Genomic DNA, 22,443 nt, shown 5'->3' with positions numbered 1-22,443 from the left:
ACGATCACACATTTATACAAGCGCATTTCTAATTTTGCTTTTCGGGAATGGCAACTTGGCACCACCTCTGGCCGCAATGGTTATTTGTGCAGAATATACGAGCCAGCCAATTGTTAAGTTTTAAAGGCATTGCCTCAGGGGGTGGGGGGGGGATTAATGCAGGTTCAGTATTCGGACCCCGGATGTCACCCCCGGAGTTCCTTTAAAACAGCGAAAATTGTAATGTTCCAATTAATACCCTACGTTGCAGAGTTGCAGAGCTGGTCTTGGCCACTTCTCGATGCGTTTAGCTTCTTCAGCACATTCTCAGTCAACTGAGTGCAGTTCTGTGACAGGAACCACTCCCAAATCAGTTAACGACCAGTTCTGACGACAGGTCATCGATCTGAAACGTTAACTCTGTTTTACTCTGCAAAGATGCTGCCTGACCTGCTGAGTATTTCCAGCATTTTCTGCTTTTATTTCAGTTAAGGTATAACCAACTTATTAAATAACCTGTTTAGTTTTCAAGTCTCAACTTTTGGGCAGTCAATTTAAGTAAGAACAATCCTAGGCAGGAACCATTGGCACAAATGCATTCTTGTTCTTAGTTTGTGCAAGAACGAAAGTAAATCAATGAGGTAGGGCAATGGCCAACACATGTAGAATGAAGTATCTACTTCAAGGTCAGTCAGATATTTAACTGATGGCATAACGTCATCGTTACATTTGCTCTTTTGGGGAAAGAATTTTGATCACGATTAGGGATGTCACTTTTGGTGAGTTTAACACTTCCCTGCTTTAGTCATCTCGGATTGATATCAGGTACTCAGAATCTGTTAGAGCACAGATTAAATGTAGAATAAAATGAATTCTACTCTGCTCTACTCTGTTTCCACTGCATCTTTAAATGTGCAACTACATGCATTTGAGATTTCCATTTCTCCCAGCTTGTGACCTCTCTGGGTGAAATTGCAAACTTGAGGGGTGGGGGAGGAATTTTAACTCTCCCCGCTGGGCAAGAACAGAGCAGATGAGCTAAAGTGGAGTGGCTCCATTTCCCGCCCCGTTCCTGCCAATCTCTGCTGGTTTTGTCGACAGATGAGGTGCCCGCCAGACTCAGGCAGGAGCCTCATGCATAAATGCTACTCAGGGTCCAATGGCATCAATAGGACCCCTGATGGTATTTTAACTAGGGCCCGAGTGGGGAAGCCACCGCAGCCTCCCCACCAGGCTGAAGCAGGTCTGCAACTGGTGGAAAGGCCAAAGAGGTCCTCCAGGTATACTCCCAGGTTTCTGTCTTCGTTTAGAATGCTCTTAAGCGTACTTTCTAAAACAGCAATTTCTAAAGTTGCCACTTTAAATGATTATTTTTTTTTATTCGTTCATGGGATGTGGGCGTCGCTGGTAAGGCCAGCATTTATTGTCCATCCCTAATGCCCTTGAGAAGGTTGTTGTGAGCCGCCTTCTTGAACCGCTGCAGTCCACGTGGTGAAGGTTCTCCCACAGTGCTGTTAGGAAGGGAGTTCCAGGATTTTGACCCAGCGATGATGAAGGAACGGCGATATATTTCCACGTTGGGATGGTGTGTGACTTGGAGGGGAACTTGCAGGTGGTGTTGTTCCCATGTGCCTGCTGCCCTTGTCCTTCTAGATGGTAGAGGTCGCGGGTTTGGGAGGTGCTGTCAAAGAAGCCTTGGCGAGTTGCTGCAGTGCATCCTATGGATGGTACACACTGCAGCCACTGTGCGCCGGTGGTGAATGTTTAAGATGGTGGATGGGGTGCTAATCAAGTGGGCTGCTTTGTCCTGGATGGCGTCGAGCTTCTTGAGTGTTGTTGGAGCTGCACTCATCCAGGCAAGTGGAGAGTATTCCAAGTAAGCAATACAAGTAAGTGTGAGCCATGGCTCAGTTGGGAGCACTCTTGCCTCCAAGTCAGAAGGTTGTGGGTTTCAAAGTCCCACTCCAGAGACTTGAGCACATAATGTAGGTTGACACTCCAGTGCAGTACTGAGGGAGTGCTGCACTATCGGAGGTGCCATCTTTCGGATAAGATGATAAACCAAGGCACCGTCTGTCCCCTCAGGTGGACGTAAAAGATCACATGGCATTATTTCGAAGATGAGCAGGGGAGCCCTCTCCTGTGTCCTGGCCAATATTTATCCCTCAACCAACATTACTGAAACAGTTTATCTGGTGATTACCACATTGCTGTTTGTGGGATCTTGCTGTGCAGCATTTCTCTACATTACAACAGTGACTACAATTCAAAAGTAATTCATTGGTTGTGTAGCTGTTTGGGATGTCCTGAGGCTGCGCAATATGCTCTATAAATGCAAGTTCTTTCTTTTTTTCTTACAGGTCCATTCAAAATGTTCGCGTTTTGAGAACGCAGGTAGCTCATTGATACTGGACAGCCAATGTTGAATTTTTGAAAACGTAGGTGTGGAATGGTGAACTTTACATCCTTATGACAGTTATGTACATGAAAACATAAAGCCCAATTCTGTGTGAAATGCATAGTTTTGTAAGGTGTCACCAGTGCTTTCTTTATCAGAAGAGACTCACCAAACCTCAGGAACCACCAAAACCATCAACAGGAAAAATGAGAGCAAACAGCCTCTTACACCTGCTACCCCACTAACAGAAACCCACATCATGTTAGAAGCCGATTCTATTGAATGAAATTCTAAATAAGCTGCTCCTTAGGCACTGCGAGCAAAATGAATCAGTTTTGTCTATGGTATTATGCTACTCCTCTTGTGTTATGGTGAGGTAGAGTTAAAAATTAGTTACTGCTAGCTGTTTCTGAAAGCTGCAGGAATATACATTATTATATTTTATGCTAAACACATTTATGTGCACCTGTACCTTTCTCCTGCCAAACATAAGAGAGTTTAATATGCTAATGTTAGTTGAGTGCAGAGTTATTAGTGTTAATCTGTCAAGCAGCTGGCTGGAGGAATGTTTTCATTTCCAGCCATCCCAGATTATTGAAGAATAATCTTGGTGTGTCCTTTGCGATTCAATACCTTGGGAGTCTTTTTGAGGTAGTGGGTTTGATTGGCAGCTGAGTCTGGGGTGGAGATGTGGGTTGGGTCTTTGAGAGGGGCAGAACCAATGATTCTTTGTCATCCCTTTAACAAGCAGCTCTGCGGCCAGGAGCTGCCAGTTGTGCGTTATATTGGCTGCCTGTGCCCAGCTCACCATTCAGTCTGAAACCAGGAGAGATACTGGGCTAGGTGAAGACTCCTTGGTAGTGTTCTATCATGGAACAAGTGAGCAATCTCATTTTAAGGATCAATTTTACATTGCGAATTAGTGCAGGAGAAATATCTTTGAGAACAATAAAGATTGTAATTACTGTAAATGTACTGTTCATACTGAGTACTGTTTAATGTTAAATGGATTTGTCAGTTGGTTTATAGCCTTAACTCTGGACTGATAGTATGTATTCATTCACCTACCAAAGTTGAGGAGAGAATGTGGCAGCAGGTGATATATTCCTGTAAGGCAGAGGACAGGGCCAAGGTTTTCTGTTCGACCCCTGGGTCTCACTACATTTACCTAAATATTGGACAGGCAAAGTGGCTCATAAGGGTCTCAGTGTTCACTTACAGGGGTGGCCAGTGATGTTGAATCCAATGAAGTATCTAGAATAAGACCCCCAAAAGTTGAAAAGCATGTTGTCTAACTATGTTCGGTTTATACTAATAATACGTATCTAATAGACAAGAAAATCAATCCTGCAGTACATTAACATTTATCAGAATCAAATATATTTCCATGAAATTAGCTAAATATAATGTAACCTAAACCTAGATATTATTGTTGGTGATATTAGTAGACAAGTGCCAACCACATTCATAAGACATTCCTTCATCAGCTATTTTAACCCCGGCACAAACCTATTTATTATAAATTAATCATCACTTCTGCTAAAATAAAAGACAAAGCAATGTCATATGAATACATTAAATGTTCAACTGCTAATATCACCAACAGTAATTTCTAGGATCTAGTCATTTAGGGCCCGATTTTAGGACGGAGGCAGGTTGGCAGCGGGGGGTCGACTGGGCGCGTGGGTAACGCGCCCAGTGAACTCGGGGTGCTCCGCACGCGATCGCAACCTAATCAAAGGTACTTCCGCGTGCTTCCGGGTTTCCCGTTGCAGACCTGCGCAGCGAGCGCACCCGCATCACAGGCTGTCAGCAGGAGGAGCCCTATTTAAAGGGGCAGTCCTCCAATGCTCCTCCTGCAGCAAAGAACCAATTTTGGAGCATGGAGCAGGCCAGAGGCAACACTGCTCCAAGATTCTCTGACTCCTCGCTCCAGGTGCTGCTCGATGGGGTGAAGAGGAGGAGGGAAATTCTGTTCCCATCTAATGGGAGGAGGTGGCCTCCCTCTGCCACCAAGAAGGCCTGGCTGGAGGTGGCCGAGGAGGTCACCAGCAGCGGCAATGTGTGCCGCACCTGGGTCCAGTGCAGGAAGCGCTTTAATGACCTAACCAGGTCTGCCAAAGTGAGTATGCTTACGCATTCTCCCACGCTCCATCTTCCACATCACCTCCACCACCACACAACTCCTTCTGCACTGCCACCACAACGCCCTTGCATCACTGCTCACATCCACTCAACCACCATCCTCACCTTGCCTGCACTTACTCACTGTCCCAGTTCCCATTCAAACACCCCCACGCAACCCAATCCTCATAGAATCTCATGGCTGTGCCTCACACGCACCCTCCCATGCATCTCCCTCACGGTCACCCCCACCCACACCAATGCATGCAGTGGGTCACGATGCAACCATCACTCAATCACACCTCTCTGTGTTTTGCCTTGATAGGAGAAGAGATGCCAGAATGCCCGGGGGAGGGCAAAGACCAGAGGGGACCCGCCACACCAGGTGGTCTTAACAGACGCGGAGCAGCAGGCATTGGAAGTAAGCCGGACGCCGAGACTGGGAGTGCACAAGCGGCTGGTTACAGAAATCTAACACTCAGCACTCATGATAGCGAATGATCTTAGCATCACTTGGCTTCTGCAGCACCTCAACATCTGTCCACATGCTTAATATTGCTTTTTGTTCTCTTGCAGGGCCATCTGCGAGCACCGTGACTGAGGAGGATGATTCCTCAGAGGACCTGCCGGCCTCTGAGGGTCCATCATCACATCTGAGCCAACCATCCACCAGCGCAGATACACACACCTCGGTGGGTGCCTGTCCTCACTTAGTTGGGCTTGCACATGGTGAGTCACCACGCACATGTGAGCACGAGCAGACCCTGGTAGCAGGGGCAGCCATGGAGAGTCCGCGTCGGTGGGGGCACTCTTCTCCAGGCTCTGCTCAGCTGGACCCAGATGCTGAACCCTGGGGGCCAGCCATGAAAAGAAGAGTCATCGAGGGCCAGCAGCACATTGCCAAGGTACTGGAACAGTTGCCATGCGCACTCTCCACAATCGCACGGAGGATGGAGGAGTCCAGCTCCTGCATGAGTGGAATACTGTCACAGGGACATGAAGGCATCTCTGAGATAGTGTCGCGGGTAGGTGCGGGAATGTCTGTGATGGAGGAAAGGCTAGCCTCCATCGAGCTTCAAGCACGGCTCAACAATGAGTCCATGCAGGCCCTGACAATGGCCGTTCGGATTCAGGGTGAGCAACATTCTACCACCTTAAACAGGCTGACAGAGACAATACAACTGGCCTTCCAAGACTTCACACAAGTCCTCCAAAATGTCGTCCAGCAGGGTGGAAGGAGTGATGTGGGCCTGGGCCTGGGCCAGGAGAGGGATGATGGTGAAAGGGGACATGGAAGTGGGGACACCACTCAAAGCGCTCCCATGTCTCACCCGTTGCCCCCCTCTCAACCAGTACCCGCAATGCTGCCCCCTCTCCAGGTGGCCGAGTCTGCCCCTGCACAGGTGCAGGTGGAGCAGTCTTTGGAGGGGCCCTCACGGGCACCAAAACCCAGAAGGCGTCCGCGCAAAGCATCTCATCAGTCAGGGCATGGACAAGAGCAACATGCCACTACCTCTGCTGAAGCCACAGGGGTAGCACCATGTAGGGGTTCCCGTAAATGTAAGGCGAAGATTTTGTGAGCACAAAGGGGATGCACAAGGGTGTAAGACAAAATGTCATGTTTTTGATTTACTTTTGTTTGTTTTGCAAAAAAACATAAAAATTTGTTATCACCACTACAGCCACGTCTTTGCAAATCTTGTCTGGTTTGTGCAATAATTCCCTTTCCTGAGGACCACCATGAAGACCCATACCTGATGCCACTCATTGTGTCACTGCATAGTGGGTGTAGGTGTATTTGCAGGGCTCTTTTGTGCAGATGACTGAGAGACGCTGGCGATGTCCCCGGTGGCACCCTGGAAGGACCCGGAGGAGAAGTTGTTGAGGGCAGTGGTGACTTTGACAGCGACAGGTAAGAAGATGGTGCCCGGGCCAGCCGGAAGCAGCTCAGCATGAAGGAGGCTGCAGATGTCCACGACTACATGTTGAGTGACTCTGAGCCTCCGTGTGCACTGCTCCTCAGAGAGGTCCAGGAAGCTGAGCCTCGGACTGTAGAGCCTGTGGCGAGGGTAGTGCCTTCTGCGACGCATCTCTGTCTGCAGTTGCCCTCCCTCCTGCTGTGCAGGTGGATGTGTCACAGCACAGTGTTTTGGAGCTCCAGATGTCAGATGCGGACAGCGTGGCCGGCGAGGCTGGTCATGCTGTTCGTCCTCCGAGGAGGTCATGACTGCAGCTATGGCGGCCCCCATCCGGAAGATGTACATTTGAGGGGGTCCGCAAGGTAGGTAAATGCGTCTGCACACCGGGGTTGAGGTTGCAAGTTGGTGATTTTTTGTGTTAGGAGGAGGGTGGTGGAGGCCAAACTTTGCCCAAAGTGACAGAGTGGCCTCCTGCAATGAGTGAGGGTCTCCCCCCGCCAAACTGTCAAATGGACTTTTGCAGCTGCCACAGGCTGGTGGCTGCAACACATCCATTTCAACTGGGAGTGTTTCCCCCAGTACAGGAAACACGCTCAGTTTGGATGAAAATCTCACCCCTCCTAAAATATCCTCCAAATCAAGTCTCCTAACAACCTGAAGTATCAAAATAATTGGTTTAATTGGCATCCCGCCAGCTTTAATTGCCAATGGGAGTCCCACATGCGGGGGCTGCGCCCGCATCATTGGGGAACCCGGAAGTGGGCGGGTTGGAGCCGGGCTCCGGACCCGCCCTGCAAATCCCCAATTTTCAGAGCCCCCCCCCGCCACGAACGCACCCGCTGGGCCATCCTAAAATCGACCCCTTAGTCTTTAATATGTTCTGTTATATGAAGTATTTTTTCAAATGCACTTAGACTTTTATTAATTCAGCAGCTTTTGTTATTAGCTTACTAAATCACAAGGCACATGAGAGCAAGTTTTCCGGTGCGCAGTCTTTTGAGGTCTGATTCCCCATTTGGAATCCTGGTGCACAGCAGGGCTCATGGGGACAGTGTTTTTGGAAAGTTAATGTCTGTGGGCCTACGATTTCCCAACCAGCCATCATTGCAAGTCCCGGGAGTGTCCGATCAGGCAATCAGCCATGTTGCCTTAAGCACTCACACTAAACGACTACCCGTCAGAAAATCATCCTTATCTTGTAATTGGGGGGATAAGGTTTTTTAATGTGCTAATATAATTATCATTGTTTCCTTGAAATCTTTTGATCTCCTTTCTGAAGACACCAATTCCTGCTCTCCCGATGTGCTCTCTACTATCTCCCCGAGCTACCCATTTTTCATATGTCTAGGCAACAATTGCCAGCAGGTCACACTGTCCTTGCCCAGTGTTTGCGCCTTGGGCAAGGACACTTTGCTGGCAGTTGATACCAAGAGCAAGAATGCTGGCTGATTTTACCTCTCCTCCCCAGGAGCACTGAGGCCAATTTCAATGCTCATTCAACACCTACCTGAGATTAGAAGCCGGAGCCATCCTGGCTTGTATGGCTCAGTTCCACACTGCACATTGCATTTACCAGCAGAGCTGGTTTACCAAAGTGATTGCTGAGCATACCTTTCTCCAACACATTAATTGGGGAAAGGTAAACTCTAAACATGAATTGTCACATCGCCACACGTATATATTAAAGCAGCCATATTTTGTATAAAACTGTTACTTTCTTTGTGGAATTAAACAGGATGCAGATATTTCCTTAATGAAGAGATACATCCATCAAACTAAAAATGGAAACTGAATGTATGCTGCAGAACTGTCGACATGTAAATGGTACGGATGATAAAAGAGAAGCTAATTCTGATGGTAATAAATGGAAACTAGAATGTTGGCATTCTAAAAATAAACTTTGTCAAAATGGAGCCTGAACAAACAGTGCAGAAATGTGGCTGATACTTGGCAGGTTACGTGTTCACTGCAGACTGCCTTATAAATGAAAAAAGAATATATATTATAGTACTAACTTGTCTGAATGCTTCGTAAACTAGTTGTAAACTCAATATCTTGGAGAAATATTATCGAAGATTAGAGGTGCCTTTGGCATAGGAGACAATCGAAGAGTTCAGTTATAAACGTAAATAGTGAAATGGAGGAGTTCATTGTACATCGTGTAACTTTAACATCTCCAAGGGTTTCTCTTATTGGAGCAGGTAAGTTTGACGATTTTCAATTAAACAATGTGCAGCCGATATTGGGCTAAATTGTGTTGTGTGTATGTAAAGGCTCTCATGGCAGTAATTATGCATGCATTAGTCATAGCTATCACATGGACTAGTTATAGTTATCACATGGCTGTGCAGGTAGCATTTAATGCCTTTTCACATGTCAGTCCATTAACAATCATCCAAGGGAAGGGTTAATGGAGTCACGCAACTTAACAACTGGAACTAATCCATGTGACCTTCATAAATGTGAAGGTGGCTTATTGCAAACTGGCAATAAGCCTTACGTATTGGAAAGAAAAGGGGATGTTACGAGTTCCCCCAGCGAATTACCTACCATCACTAGGCAACTCCTGGATTAATTCAAAAGTTTACAAATTATTAAGAATATCAAAAAAAAACCACTCAAACCAGTTCTAAGAGTGCAAAATAATGGTACATTTAAAAATCTTATAATTAAAGTTTGGGAAAGTAATCAAAGAAGAAAGAACTTTTTTTATATAGCGCCTTTCATGACCTCAGGGCTTCCCAAAGTGCTTCACAGCCAATTAAGTAATTTTTTAAGTGTAGTCACTGTTGCAATGTAAGGAAAGGGTGGAGATGCACCATCCGAGAAAAAAAATGGATTGTTTCTGCGTAGATGGTCAGATTTAAACATCCTGAGGAAAAGACAACATCCAATAATGTTGAAGCATATGTGATGTGCTTTTATCCTCTGGGTTTTCATTTTCTGAATATATGCGTGTAAAATTGCTTTCACTTATGCCAAATAATTGATAAAATAGCTGCAGATCCTTCCATTGATGTAACATTTGGCACTGTGACAACATGATGTAATTATTGTGTGTAATTTTTTAAAACCCACATTGCTTTCAACTCTTAAAACCATTCTAAGGTTGCATCAGAGTAAATGTTAACGATTTCCTATAGTAGTATAAGTCACAATAGATTTGTATTTAGTTGATAATAAGTGACATTCATGAATAGCATGTGAGGAATTAATTCCACCTCAGAAATAACCTTTAGCGGATAAAACCTATTTTAGTAAGGTAGATCGCTAAGAATGGGTTGAATTAATGTTTTGGTCATCATGTTTAATCCATTGCACCTGGAATGAATTTCATTATTATGGAAGTTCAAAGTAACAGCATTGCTAAAAGAATTATACCATTATGAAGAGTAAACATTACAATTATGTAACTGCATACAGAATAATTCAAGATGTACCTTTAAAAAATTACTTTACCAGCAGAGATTAATATCAAATCCAGAGGATCAGGGAGAGTATGGGGAACTTGAACCATTAGAAGTAAAATTCTATTTCTGTCCTTGATGGCTTTGCCTTAATTAAGAACATAAGAAAACATGGAAAGACGAAAAGCCACCTGGCTTATCAAGCCCATAGACAATCTAACCTATTGTGGACTGCCTTACTTTGAATTTATCTAAAATGCTGAGGGAAAATCATGCGAGATTTCTCCCAGACCCCCAAAGATAATTGTCATTATTTAACCCTGCCATGTTTGCTTTTTGTCCTATGACAGTTCTGTATCCCAGTAGTTCACTGGAACTGTGGATAGGAGTTGCCTCTCCCAGATACTTATGGATTGTCCATGAGTTATTCTCAAGTAGAACAGGGACTAAGAAATCCGCTTTCAAATGAGTAATTTTATCCCACAATTGTATTTAAAAAATCACAAAAATTAAGACTACACTATCAAGCAATAATAACCAAAGCATTAATTACCTCAAAGATACTCAGTACTAAACCAACATCAATACGTAATGACTTTATCAAACAAACTAACACATTCATAGCGCACTTTGTAAAAATATTAACTATTCACATGCATAGCCTGTTATATAATGAAAGCCCTTTACCACAAACACTATTAATTAACATATTGTGCAAGACCCGTCTCTACCAGTAGCTTAATGGTTGCATATTAAATGGAAGATACAGAATGATTGACAGTGAACTTCAAGGCATTATTCCAGTCAATTAAAGTCATAAAAAAACAGGAGTGGAGCTCGAGAAGTCATGTGCTGGCTGGATCCTGATGTTGGATTATTGTCGCTTCATCTTCGAAGAAGAGAGCTGGCCATTTTTTTTTTGTGAATTATCTTTTAACCCTTTGTTTCCATGCTTTTGGTTTTTGGGGGTCCACTTTGGATGGCTACTGGGCAGCATGATGTTTCTTCCAGGTTCCTTCCCCTCTCCCCCAGGTTCCTTCCCCTCCCTGCGAATAACATCAGCTTGAGCATCACCCTTGTGTCTCGGTGACCAGCCCTCAATGTGTGGTCTGACCAGAACACTGTACACTTCAATATATTGATCTGTAAACATAAACATATATTCAAGGCCACTGATTAATGATTTTTCATGGGAAAATGTGCAGAATCATGAAATTCAAAACCCAAACCACCAGAAATACTTTCAGAATCCCATATCATTTTTTAAAAATTAACTCTCTTTGGGTAGAAGTTGGTTAGCAGCCAACTACGGGCACGAACGCAGCCACGGTCTTTCGGAATCCTCTTCAATGTTTCTCTACCCCCTTTAAAATGACCAGCCACTTATTCCCATGCTACACCAGTGTTACCACTGCAGCGCTCCCAGGATTTTGCAGCCTGGCAGCAGCAGGCTGCCTCCCACTTGGTGGCAGGGATCTTCCCAGGAGCCTGCCCTGCATAAGTAAACAGCCTCGACTCAAGAAAATGGGCTCTGGGTCATGGCGGGATCAGGGCAGAGGGCGCATTTTCTGCCCTGATCTTCCCCGAAACCACTGCAAAGAGGAGAATCCAGCCCTGGTTCTCAACCTTTGCTTCTGTATCAATAACATACCAATGAAATAGGCAACCTGCCATGTGGAGATATAAATTGGAGTCATACATCTGCAAGCATGAATAAAAATGAATCGGTGGGATTACCGGTGGCATCATGAGGAGAGCCGCAGCTCGAGAATCAAGGGCCTTTCAGCCGCTTTCAACCTAAAATCTGCACCAGCACCAGAAAAAAATCCCAGCAGAGTATCAGCCAGGTCGATCCAACAAAGATGCCAACCAAAACAACAAAACATGAAGAGAATAGCTGCTACGCAGGCCAAAAAGGTGACCGTAATCCAAAAATTGGCACCCCCCTCCCCTCCTCACCGTTCCCCCCACCCCCCGCCTCATTCTGCTGAGAGATCCAGAAGAGAAATCTGGGCCTGGGCTCAGTTCGAGGCACAGAACATCACTTCATTAGGATATGGGTGTGATGGAGAAAATGTGTGCTAGATGCAACATTTTCGTCTATACATAAATATAAATAGCAGGTCTCCAGTGGCATTTCTCATGCTGAGTTGGAGGATACGCTATTTTTTAACAATAGTGATATTATCAACAATGTGCAATGTGACACGTATTATAGGAAGTAAATGTGACACGGGACATGGACGCTAAATGCAAGACTTTTAATATATTACTTAATTTATTAAGTGTCAACTGAGTTTAGTTGGTCTCTTAAGTCAGAGGCTGTTGGTTCAAGAGTGCTCCAGTACAGGGGCACATAATCTCGGCTGACACTTCAGCACGGTACAAAGGCAGTACTATATTGTCAAAAGTGCTGTCTTTCAGATGTGACATTAGACTGAGGTCTTATTCAGCTATTTATTAAAGATCACATGGCACTATTTCGAGGAAGAGCAAGGAGTTCCTTCTTCGACCAACACCACCAAAGCAGATTAGTTAGTTGTTTTACTCGTGTACTGTTTGTGGAAACTTGCTGTGCACAAATTGACTGCTGTGTGCTACAAAACAACAGTGACTACACTTCAAAATGTAATCCATTGGCTGTGATTGTGTTTTGAGATGTCCTAAGGATATAAATGCAAGTTCTTCCTTTCGGAGATCTCTCATGGTGTTGATCACGGTGAATTGGAGGATGTGTTGTTTTATAAGAATGGGGGTGTTACACCATGTAGGGCAGAACATCAGGCTCACTGGTTTACAGTGACTGAATAAGTGAAATACCATTTTTATGTAAGGAATCTTACAACACCAGGTTATAGTCCAACAATTTTATTTTAAAATCACAAGCTTTCGGAGATTATCTCCTTCGTCACCTGGTGTTGTAAGATTCCTTACATTTGTCCACCCCAGTCCATCACCGGCATCTCCACATCATGGCTACCATTTTTATGACATGGCATTGTGACATTCATAGTGCTTTGAGGATTAAATTCTGGGAGCCTGCTGATTATTCTGTGAAGAGTATAAGGGAGTGCCTTTATTAATATGTATATTTACATGTAGAAAAGCAGGTCCTCAATTAATTGAGGTAAATTTCTCAGCAATTAATGGTTTAATCAAATAAAAATCCATACAGCTCACAAGCAGGGAAAGGAACATGGAGAGAAGAGGAATTCACTCAATGTTTATCTCATTTCAAGGAAATGCTTATTAAAAACAGGTCGGAATTGAGTATAGTGGGTTTGTCCAGAATTAATCCATTAAAATAAGATACACTTAGGAAAAGAAGTACCAATTAATTAAAGCAGTTTTCTTAGCAATTAGTTCATTAAATAAAACACCATACAGCTCTGCAAGAAGTGAAGCAGGCAAAAGTATGGAGAGCAAGAGGAATCCACAAAGCTTATTTACTATTGAGCTAAAAGATGATGGTACTGCAAGGGAGTGTTTATAAAAACAGTAAGAACAGGCACGAATTAAGTAAGTGGGCGTTAGATAATCAGTTAATTAATTAAAATGCTGTCTGAAGAAGGATTTTCGTGGGGAAAGGAAGAGAAAGAGGAATCCCGCTAAAAGTTTATGTGTTGCTGAAGTAAAAGTTAACGTAGTGAAAGGAAACACTTATAAAAAGAGAACAAAACAGGCTCTCCCATTAAATACAGTGGGTTTCTCTGTAATGGGTGCTTGGAGCAGGCCTTCTTCTGGGGTCAGGAGGGGGCAAATAAACAGGGAGAGAAGCAGCAATAAAGTGATACATTGTGGACGGAACTAAAAGTCGATGGATTGGAATTCCTGGGCTCAAGAGGGCAAAGTCTAATTTCTGCCCGGGGGAGGGAATGGAGGGGATGGCCAGGAATTTGTGGCAGGACCCGGTTACATTGAGATTGCACCCCGTTTGCACTGGCCCTTTAAATGTCAAACCTTCAACCACCCCACCCCTCCATGTCAAAGTGGGGTGGGGGGAGTTCCCAGACAATAGGGAGAGATCAGGAGAGCCCCTGTGGAAATGATTTACCACATTTTGTTTTTTACTTCTGATTACAGATTTGTCCAATTCAATTAGCATTTTGGAAGCTCCAGAATCGGCTGCTTTTTCACAATATAAGTCCCCAGGTGCCTTTTGCAGATGTTCCCCAGCGGTCAAGCAGCGGAAACTGGGAAGATGTCAGCTTCACCTGCTTGTGTTTCCTCTGGTAAATTGGTACTGAATGTTGTGGAAAATCAAATGTGGCTTTTATTCAAAGGAAAGCTAAGTTTTAAGAAAAAGTTAAGTTTTGAAATACTGGTTTAAAAACCTGTAACACTGCGCTTCAGTAGATTTTTCCCTTTCCCCATGGGTTAGATGGAGTTAAGATACAGATAAACCATGATCTAATTGAATCGCGGAACAGGCTCAAGGGGCTGAATGGCCTATTCCTATGTTCCTATGTTAGGTGCCCAACTAGACTACAGGTAGACACTTCCAGGTCTGAGCTAGTCCTTTCCTGTAAACAGATCCAACAGGCGGTGGTGTTGTCTCTGTGAGTTGCCTAGTGATTTCTTCCCTCCTTCCCCCAACCCCCGTCTCCCTCACCCGACCCCGTCCCCTCACCGCCCCACCCTTGCTGGGTAAATTCCTGGCCTCTGCTTAGCATTTTCACCCAGTTCAGCAACCTCCTATCTGGGAAGTCATCAGGTTAAACTTGCATCGTGCCACTCTGATACCATTCACCCTGCGCCATTGCATGTGGCATTAACCCCTCGAGGAGCTCTGTAGCATTCTTGCAACAAAATAAGAATATAAACAAAGAACTTGCATTTATATAGCGCCATTCATAATCTCAGGATGTTCCAAAGCGCTTTATAGCCCATTAAGTACTTTTTGAAGAGTAGTCACGATTGTCATATAGGAAAAGCGGCAGCTAATTTTTTTTGTGCAGCAAGGTCCCACAAACAGCAACGAGATAATGACCAGATAGTCTGTTTTTTCAGTGATGTTGGTTGAGGGATAAATATTGACCAGGACACCGGGGAGAACTCCCCTGCTCTTCTCCGAAATAGTGCCATGGGATCTTTTACATCCAGCTGAGAGCGCAGATGTTGCCTCGGTTTAATATCTCATCCGAAAGATGGCACCTCTGACAGCGCAGCACTCCCTTAGTACTGCACTGGAATGCCAGCCTACATTATGAGTTCACGCCTCTGGAGTGGGACTTGAACCCGTAACCTTATGGTTGAGAATTGAGGGCTGAATTACTTCAATTGCTTTGCTGTCCTAAAGTGTCTTTCTTTTCTATTGGAGGTGGGTCTGAAGAAGCCTTTCATTTTTTTCTTCCAACAATTCATTTGCCAAGCTCGAAGAGTAACAATAAATCATAAGGCCCTGCTTAATTTCTGGTTCCAGAAGATTTGCACTATCCAAAACTGACCATAATTGGGCCTTTCAGTGTGGTGATGATTTAATTAGGGTTGTATTCCTCTGTAAGTGAAGGATAGCAGCTGTCTGTCCATGGGCCAGTTCATTTAGTTGATGAAACTGTCTAGTTTGTGAAAACATCTGCTTCTTAGGTAAAGTCAACATACAGGGATGACCTGAAGGCTTTTATGATTGCTGAAAAGATGAAATCCTTTCCCTTTTTAGGCATGTTTAAAGCATTACATATATATTTTCCTGAATTAACAAAGAATTCCTCCATTACATAAAATATTAAAGGCAGATATACATTAAAAGCTGGAGCAACCACTTCTAATGATCTACTTATGCTGAACGAACAAGGCAACTTAGATCTTATCTCATTGGAACCTAGAGTTGATCAAAGCACAAATGTAAAACAGGTTACTTGTTACTTGTAAAATAGTTACTTGAGTGAAAGTTGAACATGTTGGACAGGCACAACATCTGACATGAGAAAAGATTCGGAAATCTCTCATGGTGTTTCTCATGGGTCGTCCTTTGACCTAGTGGATTAAGACATCACTTAGTATCTAGCCTGAAGTACTCACAATATGACCCAGGAGACATTTGCTCCCTAACTTGTCACCCTCTATGTGCCTCCATTCATGTAAGACATGCTTGAATTCAGTGCTGTTCACTTTTGTACTCTCTCAACTTTTGATCTCCAACAAGAAAAGAAAACGACAAGGAAATGTTATGAGGAGGATGGATTATTTGAGTAAAGGAAAGTAACCTATTGAACAGAACTATTCAAAAAAACTATATTAGAAGTATTTTTTTTTACCCATTCCTGGATATGTGTTTGGTTTCCACTATATAGCTTTCCACAGATTAGTGGCTATAGATCTCTGTTTAAGATCTATGCCAATTAATCCATGGTGCAGTGTGTTGCAGAATTCCAGAGAGTGCTCTTTGGGCAAGACACTGCTTTGGATTGTGGTTGTCAACACAAGTTAGTGGATAACATTACACTGTGCCAATATAGACCAGAGGGTCTCAAATTTAATTCCTTGGTCTTTGCTCAGTTAACTTATCTCAGCCTGGGATGCTACAAGTGGCCTCAGTACCTCTACCCCCAGCAAAGCAAAAATCAGCCAGGTTTCTTGTTCCTAGTTTTTATCCAGTGACTGCTAATGTAAAGTGTGTCAGTGTTGGGTGAGGACAAGATCTGGCCTGGCTGTGGTGCCTGCCCTTACTGTCCAGGCAAACAGATGAAGAATGGCCCCTTGGGGAGGTACTGGGACTGTACTCTAGCATGAGTTGGCTCTTTTAGGAGAGGAGGACAAGAAAATTGGGAGAAATATGCAATTGCCTTTCAATGCTCTGGGGATACTTATTGCACTAGGTGACTGCTATAAGTCTGAAAAACGAATCCTTATGACCATGGCTTCTTTAATGTCTAATTTCCTCTGGTTTTGTACAAAACCAACCTACAGTATTTCCACAAGATTCATGATTAAAATTGCATCATGTCAATTAGTTCCTGTAATAAAGTTTCTCATTTTTGGAAACACCTCTAATGTTTACATCCTGCAGCCTATAAAAGGATATTTTAACTCTGATCTATCTGTAGTCTGGGTTTTAATGAAATCAAGTCTATGCTGAATTCTTTTAAGTCTAGCACCTATTGGGGGGGCCAGCAAACCGATAGGATGTGAAGTTACACCTATAACTTCTCCCATCCAACTTAACAAGTTCTGTTCAACTGGAGTAATCAGGCATTGCTTGGATCCAACCACAGTAACTGTAAATTCCTCCTGTTTTAGGAGCTTCAACCTCATAGTGCGTTGTGTCAGCACAATATGTGATGAAGCAAAACACGCACATACCCTAAAAAGTGTACCCGTTTTTCCCACATTGCAACAGTGACTACACTTCACAAGTACTTCATTGGCTGTAAAGCACTTTGGGACATCCTGATGTCATGAAAGGCACTATAGAAATGTAAGTCTTTCTTTTTCTTTTAGCAGTGCCAATACAACTGATCCAGGTCTGAGGGAATCCACCTCTGAGGATTCACTGGCAGGAACCTGTATTGAAGTTTCCAATAAATATGGCTGAGGGATGAGAGGGCAGTTACAGGTCGAGGATGAAATTTTTAAAAACTTTGCTTTTAATATGCAGACCTAAAGAAGGGAGACATAACTTTATTTAAATATGGCACCTTTGACCCAATGGCCCGCGTACTTCTAGTAAACTTGGCTAGTGGTTAGTGCCAGTTGCCATCTCTGTTTTGAGAACTGTAGGGCAACCAAAACTTAAAGGGGCACTGTCATAGTTTGGGAGGAATTATGGAAGCTCAGTTCCTGGAACAAGCTGCCCCAAAACATCTGCTCTCCAGCTTCTGCTGCATTGGGAGACACACTCAGTTCTGAAGGCTGTCACAACATCATTCTTCACATCTTGGCTTTCAAATCTAGTACAATGACATGCTGGTCACTTTGCCTGGATGACAATGCCCCTTTTAAATGCAACCATGCCTTTGGAAAATAAATAAAAGTGTTTTGTTCCCAAGGGGGGTTAAATTTTTAACAGTTCTTTTAATTATAGCAGTTCGTGGGTGATGAGGTACAGCAAACAGGAATCCTTTAGACAGTGAGGGTCATAAATATCATGCTATTAAAATGGTTTCCTATGATTACAGATGTGTCAGAGGTGCCAGGCAGTTCAGACATGGTTCACTAAAGTGCCTGCAGACTGTATGTATCATGCAGTGTTTACCTTACAGTGATTACTATTCATTTTTTTTTCATTTAATGGCCTCTTTTACATTACAGTGTGGCTGAAAACAGCAGGCTCAAGTTTGGCTGCGTCATTAAGATAAATGGTGAGTTGCGTGAAAAGCCACCAGGACCAACCTGATGGGCCAGCAGTGGCACCAGTAGTTCCATTGTTCCACTACCTGGTCTGCTTCTGCTGGGCCGTTTTTGTAAAGAGGCAGCCTTCATTAAAATTTTGCAGAAAACCATTCTTGTCTATAGACACACAATACAATGACTTAAGTTGTATCGCAGTGCATCATAGAGTCCCTTGTACATAATGTAATACAAATGACAACCCACAGCTTTTGAATTTTATCCTCTCCGATCAAAAAAGTTTCACAAAAGTTCCCAATTAACACCATCTCCATTTAAATTTAAAGAAAAAAATGTTATGGCTGCAACTTAAATCTGCAGAGTACAGCTATGGGTCTGTTTATTTAACAAAACCAAAGAGATAACTTACTGCACTAACCTGCACTAAAGCAAAGAAGTTGCTGTTTGCTTGATTTCCCTTTCCCATTTTCATTCTTTTCTGAGCAAAATCTGGAATAATATTCTGTGCAGGATGATAAATGATTGTAAATGATTGTGGACTTGTGTTCAAGATCCAATAAGGCAGGCTCGGGATCATTTGTAAGTCATGAAGAGCTGAAAATCAAAGCAGGTCCGATAGTCTGCACCAGCTGTCTATTTCAAAATGGAGCAGCCGCACTACAAAGTGACTGGCAAGTCTGTCTAGTGTGTTCATAAGTACTAAGTGTAGCTGAACTCTTGACCGTGCTCCTGTGCTTGGAGTGTCTGTTAACTGGCGCAGTACAAAGCTCGGCCTGCCCAGTATATCGTGGGAATCTTATCTGTGATGCCAGCGATTGTAGTCGGATTGAATATACACTGAAACAGACCTGACTAAATGAGAGGGAGAGAATTGGCAACATCACTGTTTACGGATCATGTTTTAGGTACCTTTTGAGGTGAAAGTAGAGGGTTTGGACGGCTCAGAGATGGCCAACAGTGGAATCAAATAACATTATTAAATGTGTATTAGTAAAGAAAGATCCAATGGCCTAGAAATTTGCTGGCACTATGCCCATTTTTCAGGTGCTAAACGGGTGCCTAAGCTTCCAATATGGTGGGCAGGAAGGTGACGCTCACTATGAGTCAAAAGTGCGCCGCCCGCCATTTGGTGTAGACAAAAAAATAGGCATCCGGAGCCGGAAATAGACACTTTCTGTATGCATATAAGGAGCCTAAAGCCTGTTTGAGGCCCCTACTACAGGATTGAGACCCGATCAGCCTCTGTTCTGATGTTCTGATCACCCCCCCCCAATCCCGATTGCCTTCCCCTTCCCCGGTTGTCCTTTCTTTCCCGATTGCCTCCCTCCTGATTGCATCCCTTCAATGACCTACCCGAGGGCTGCTGCTGGCTCGCAGCCTAATATCGGATGCGCCTCGGGCCTACCCATTGGGGTGCAGGAGTCGTTCCCTGCGCCTAGTTCGGGCCAGCCTGAATTTCTAGGCCAATGCCTCTCATACTCCTAAAGCATAATATAGTTTATTCCTTTTAATTCAACGTTGCTTAATTCAGATTATGTGACAATTCAAATTTTTCAGTGCAAAAATTAGTGAATTATCAGGAGTAGACTGTGAATACTTGAACACATACTGAATCCATTACTAACGTGTTTAATTGTTGGTGGTTCAGTGACTTGTTTATTTTTTGCTACTAACTGAGGGCATGTGTCACTCACGAGCACTGTCGTCCAATGGTTCAACAGGCTTAATTTCAAACACAGTAACATGGAAAATGCCGGTCATGTTTCTGTATACGTATTTACTATACCATTATATGTGCAATCAGCATTTAGTTATAAAACATAACAGATGTAACATCTTGTTTTATGTTGGGGCAGAATTAGGTTAATCCTAACCCAATTTGTAATTTGATATTATCTGTCATTAACTGTACAACAGCTGTATTAAAAATTACACCAGCTTTATTGGCTCAGCGGGGTTTACATCTCTGCCATTTAATTGCCACAATAAATAAGATTTGGTTGCTATCATTAAGTTACTTCTGGTTAGAATGAGCAGCAATATACCTGAAAAACCCATGGGCAAAGAAAGGAAAATGGAAGAGTCTGCACATTTTGTTAGATTTGTTTTCCATGTTCTCTAATTGATAAAAAAAATTAACGAAAAGTGTCAAAATAACAGGTCAGGGACATATATGAGGAGAACATGGATCACAGTTTCTACATTTAGTTGGTACCAGCATGTAAACTTAAAAAAAAGACACTGAAAACACCAATACTTTTCTGTTTGATCGGAAGAATTTACAATCACCAGATGTTCTCTTAAAAACATCACTATGCATAATGCTCCAACTGCACATCTGTCAGTCTGTCCCTCTTTGCTTAATTTGGAGCTGAGGCTGTTGAAGCATAAATGTTTGTGTGAATGGAAACTATTCACATTTCCTTCTAAATTTAAAAACCATGGGCTACCTTTATTGTATAACTGCCATTTTGAGTAAAGGAAAGTTCTAAAATGGCAACTTGAAGTTTATTTCACAGTATTTGCCTTGTTTTAAGGCAGATTGTTAAATTGGTAAATAAACGTGTCGGAACCAATCAGATTCTATATTCTCCCACTGTTGGTTGCATTTAAACCATATACTGAAAAAAGTTAACATGAACTGATGGCTTCTGAGAGTCACAGTTACATCTATTTAGATTTTGTAGAAAGAAAGCCTTAGATTTATATAGCGCCTTTCATGACCTCAGGATGTTCCAATGCCCTTTACAGCCAATTATGTACTTTTTGAAGTGTAATGTAGGAAACTCAGCAGCCAATTCGCGCACAGCAAGGTCCCACAAACAGCAATGTGATAATGATAAGATAACCTTTTTTTAGTGATGTTGGTTGACGGCTAAATATTGGCCAGGACACCAGGGAAAACTCCTCTGTTCTTCTTTTGAAATAGTGCCATGGGATTTTTTTACATCCACCTGAGAAGTTATATATAACAAGCTGCTAAATTGCAACTTTTAAAACCTTTTTATTTTCCTCAAAGGAACTTCATGATTTGTCTGACTGTTGTCTTATGTGAAAGTTTATTTTCTTCTAGACTGATTGCAGCCACTTTTTTTGAGTTAAGGAGGATATTCCCTGGTGTGAATGCATGAATTGACTTTATTTGAGTATTCCTGTCACTACATTTTCAGAATTGCCAGGGTTCAGAAATAAAATAGAGTGGGACTGGAATGTGAGGAAGTTTACTTAATTAAATAAAAATACACTGAGATTCCCATATTTAGGATTTCGCTACTTTATACTCTGATATGTGTGATGTGAACCATTGGCTTGTGTGTCAATCACAGTGTCCGCTTGTTCTGTAACTTTGAAAGGTGCTTTCAGTTTGTTTACATACTCCTAGAGGAGGTCCTTTTGTTACTGTGCAGAAAAGAGCTTGCACGATCTATTTGCCAGGGAAATGCGAGGAACGATATCAATACACAGCACGAGTACAATAAATTGCAAACCCAAGACTGAGGCAGTTCAGTCAGGTCTATCTATTGCAAACCATGATTTTTGCAATTTTTTGACTGATTTCAATGTGCAATGGTTTTTATTTCCCATTAAAATAAAATCTTTTTAGCATAGTTAAATAGGCATCATAGGCTGGAAATTGCTATTGACGTTAATAGCAGACAAACAATCAGATGTGTTTGTATAATATTCCTCCATCCGATATTTAAACAGAGGCTTTAATCCATTTCGATCAGCATCTGAAAAGAGAGAGTTCCGACAAAGTGTCTACACCTGAAATGTTAACGCACCTTTCCTGTTTACAGATACTGAAATATCTGCTGTGTATTTGCAACATTTTCTGTTTGTATTTTAGATTTCTGGCTTCCCTTTTTTAACCTCAGTTTTTGTAACGTGTTATAGAGAAAGCAATGATGTTATATACAAATTCCAGTGGCAAACTTATTCATGCTTTAAATCCACAGGACATTAACAGAATATCAGTGGTTGCACAAAAAAACCTACTTCAATAAATGTGCAAGCTAAAACTATTTGATATTTGTATGTAAACTGTCATACCAAATACCTAAACTTTTTTAATCATTACACTTCTCAGTGTGGTATAAAAAGGCTCTGAGCCTGAAATAATGGCAAGCTGTGAGATATTTCCATTTGTGTAGTGTTTATATTCCAGGTTAGGTTCTGTTAATATATATATATATATATATATTTCAGAGCACTGGCTCTGGCTGATTTGTGTTATTGAAGAATAGCCTCGTGTCCTGCATTCCTAATGATGGGGAGTGTGTGTGTGTGTGTGTGAATATGCAATAAATTTGCATTAATTGAGAAT

Source organism: Heptranchias perlo, chromosome 32, assembly GCF_035084215.1.
Source record: "Heptranchias perlo isolate sHepPer1 chromosome 32, sHepPer1.hap1, whole genome shotgun sequence".
Lineage (NCBI taxonomy): Eukaryota > Metazoa > Chordata > Chondrichthyes > Hexanchiformes > Hexanchidae > Heptranchias > Heptranchias perlo.
This window is presented reverse-complemented; position numbering follows the sequence as displayed.